The sequence below is a fragment of the Triticum dicoccoides genome, chromosome 2B, assembly GCF_002162155.2.
Source record: "Triticum dicoccoides isolate Atlit2015 ecotype Zavitan chromosome 2B, WEW_v2.0, whole genome shotgun sequence".
Classification (NCBI taxonomy): domain Eukaryota; kingdom Viridiplantae; phylum Streptophyta; class Magnoliopsida; order Poales; family Poaceae; genus Triticum; species Triticum dicoccoides.
In genome coordinates this window covers 809,396,330-809,400,359 of record NC_041383.1, presented here as the reverse complement: position 1 = coordinate 809,400,359, position 4,030 = coordinate 809,396,330, and positions in this window count along the sequence as shown.

Sequence of the window (4,030 nt, the reverse complement as noted above, 5' to 3'; positions counted from 1 at the left end):
ATATCAAGGATCAATCGGAAAGACCCGCAAAAAAAAGATCAAAATGAAAGAGCAAAATCCCTCGCAAAAATGATAATAAAAAATAGGAATGAGCAAAGTCTAACACTGTCTGCCTGTCTCCACATTAGTTGGCTATTTTGGACATAGCCCGTGGCTTGCAGGGGAATCATGGGCCGAGGAAGCATATGCACGATGTGATAGACTTTCTTTTTTCTTTTACTCAAATAATGTTTTTTATCTTCTTGCTGGCTAGTGATTTAAGTTTGAATTGAAAAAATGGCGGTAAATGAAAATTGGATATGCGAGGAATCGAACCCCTTGCCTCTATTCTGCATTGATTAGTGCTCTACCAATTGAGCTACATCCCCTTTCAATTGCATCACAATACTTAAATTCAAATAATATTAATTAACTGATTGCAATCTAGAAAAATACCGGTCGTAAGTATATCATAAGAAAAGTGTGAGTTTCTTTCCGCGGAAGGATAAGATTAGTGGATAAGATTAGTTAAACGGCAGCCCAAGTGTGTCATTCTTCGAACCGAGTGTGCTGCAGTACTCACACGAGTGAACTTCTCGTCGAAAAAACTGCACGCGTTATTTTTTTCGGTACTGTTTTTTCTCTAACTTTTTAGCCGTTTATCGGAATGAGGCGTGTAATATACCGTTGAAAAGCTATGGATTAGGAGCAACTTTGACATGTTGAACACTTTTCGAGATTCCACACGGTTTAAGAGCAGTTTTCAAAATGGTGCGGCCCATGACGAGTGGCAGCGAGCGTTTTTTTGAGATTTCTTCTGAACCGCTCGTCGGAATAAAGCAAACGATACGTCGTTGGATAGATATTGTCGAGCCGCATGTTTTTTCTCTAATTCCTTACGGTTTAAGAGCAGTTTCAAATTTACAAAATCGTGGAATTCTGTTTTTCAAATTTTCGGTACAGTTTTTGCTCCAGTTTTTGAACCGTTTGTCGAAACGAGGCATGTGATACACCGTTGGAAATCTACGAACGAGGCACAACTTTCATATGTTGAATTATTTTTGAAATTCCTTACGGTTTTAAGTTAATTTTGAAAATTGTGCGGCAGAGGACGAGTGGCAGCGGCCGTTTCTTGCGAAATTTTTGCAAACCGCTGGTCGGAATGATTCAAACGATACGCCGTTGGAAAGATATCAATGATACGCAACTCTTTAATGTAGAACACTCTCTCTGATTCTTTACGGTTTAAGAGGAATTTCGAATTTACTGAAATGCGGACACTCTGTTTTTCGCAACACCCAAATCGACGTGGGTACTTCATCCGACTGAAAACTGCACTGCAAAGGACGAAAAACCGCACTGCATCACACGGGTAAGAGAATTGCATGGTTTCTTTTATTCAAACGTAATTTTTTCATGTGTTTTGTACCAGGAGATGAGACTAGCAAACCACACACAAGAGAGTAGCGAACCACACCAACGAGAGTAGTGAACTTCATGATTTCTCTTGTCGAACGCAATTTTTTCGTGTGTTTTGTACCAAAAGACGAGGCTAGCAAACCACACACAAGAGAGTAGCGAACCACACCAACGATACTAGTGAACTTCATACTTCTTTTCGGCAATCTTTTTGCTTTACAGAGTGAACCACTTTGACTCACTACAAAATGAACCGCATTGCAATAGCGACAAAGGGAGTTGCATTATTTTTATTTTTTCCTAGCATTTTCTCTTTATAATTTCATCTCAACTGTGAGGCCAGCGTAGTGAACCACACGCGACGCCATGCAGGAACAAGTGCAATTTGAATTTTGCATCGGAGGAAGTGAGCCGCGACCCAATTCGAATGAGCCGCATCAGACGAAAACCACACTGCTTCAGAAAAATACCGCACTGCATCAGACGGGCAAGTGCACTGCATCATTTATTTTGTCGGATGAAAACTTTCTCACACGGAAACTACACTGCTTCAGACTAAATACCGCCCTGCATCAGATGGACAATTGCACTGCATCGTTTCTTTTGTCGGATGAAACTTTTCTCAGACAAAAATGTGGACCTCTCTTCACGCGTAAGTAAACCGCAACAGTATTGAGAAGTGAACAGCGTTACTATAAAGAATGAGCTGCCTTATCATTTTTCTTTTATGGAGCGAACCACCAAACCATATATAATGAGCTGCATCATTAGTCAACATTTTTTTGTCACACAATCATTTTCTCTTATTATACTTACAATCAGCCACATAGTTTGGCAGAACCAACTATATTGTGTTTCCAACAATTACAAACATTATTTGCCAGGGCAGCCGGACTCCATGGACGAGACTAGCTAAATTCTATTATCCAGAGCAGCAAAAGAGAAGTCTGGAGTGAACCACCAAGTTTGCTATCGAACTTCATTTTATAAAACTTACAAAAAATAGCCCTACAAATTTACATAAAACCCACTCAAAACAAAATGAAAAAAGAAGTCAAAGGGAGATGCATCGTACACCGGCGGCGGACTGCTTTTGCCTGCACAAACAATTTTTCCCGCCGACGGATATAACCTGAATTTACAACAAAAAAAGCCATATGATATAACCTGAATGCTGCACACACTTCTTGAATCTTTTGCTCATAAAATCATTTAACTAATTGTCCATGTATTCATGTTAAAGAAAGAAACATTAGTAACTGATGCAGGACCTATGCTTACATGACAATGGCTAATGGGATCTCTCCAAATTCTATGCACAAGTTCAGAGGAAGCTCAAAATGCACTACTCAAACACTAAATCTCTTCCCTGTCGTAAGTTGCATGCTGCTGTGAGGAGGAATCGAGAAGGGAAAGGAAATACATGGCACCTGGTCCGCGGGCGGCCGCCATGGCACCGAGCAGCAGAGGGAGCCGTCGTACACCAAGAAGCAGCATGAGCCGCCCGGGTGCAGAGGGCAGCGGGCAGCAGCGGGAACCCCCGGGCCTCCGAGCAGCAGCAGTAGCCGTCGGGCCGCTGAGCTGCAGCGCCGCTTCGTGTTCCTAGCTGCATCAGTGCATCAGTAAGAATATCGCACATGGTAAATAGCCCTACAAATTTACAAAATTGCTTTTGCCTCCACAAATAATTTTGTGCGCCGACGGACTACACCGACAATCGAGACGACCTGCATCAGGGAGCGACCTGTACTGCATCAGTGAAGAGCCACACGGGAGGAGCATAGGTGAAAGAGAGACGGGGCTATCGTGCATGCTGGTGTCACTGAACTGTAGGAGGCGTCAACGTGCACACGACGGAGCTGCACTGGAGGTTGCAATGTACATCACCAAGAGAGAAAAAAGGATGAACACAAGGTTTGGAGTCCACTAACGAATCCCGAGGACGCCCGCCTCACAGCACAAAAGTTTACTACACGGGAGTCGACGATGGCCGCGTGTGCGTGCTTTGTGGACTGCTCCAACGGAGAGACAAAAGCTCCCAGAGAGGAAGACCCAGCCGACCTGCATTAGGGAGCAGCCTGGACTGCTTGCTGTCAGTGGAGAATCGCAAGGAGAGGAGCAGAGGACGGGGGAGGAAAAGGAGGAGGCGAGGGCGTCCCCTCGATCGAGGCAACAGCGAGTCGGGGAGCCTATAGCTGCAATCCCGTCATTCGCGAACTGCACGGACTCGCCGACCAAACTGCACGGGGTCGAAATGGCGAGAAGGAAGGGAGCCTGGGCGCATCGGATTTGGCCGAGAGGTGGAAGTAGCAGTCGTCAGGGTCGTCGTCGACGGATCCATGGCACGCCGACAGATCCGGGGAGGGGGCGGGGTAGGTAGGCGGAGATGAAGGTCGGTCCTCGAATCTCGTCGCCTGGTGGCGTGGCGGGGCAAGAACCGACCGGATCCCTTTCCCAGGGAGACGGGGAGGGGAAGGTGGTGGTACATAGTGGTGATGCCGGGGCCGTGGAGGCCGGCCGTTGCGAGCGGCGCAGGGGGGCCGGTGTCGCCTGGCGGAGTTGTAGCCGCGGTCGGGTGGGGAGGCGTTGTGGCGCGGAGCTGGGGCTGGGGGGGATGGGATGCCCGAGCTAG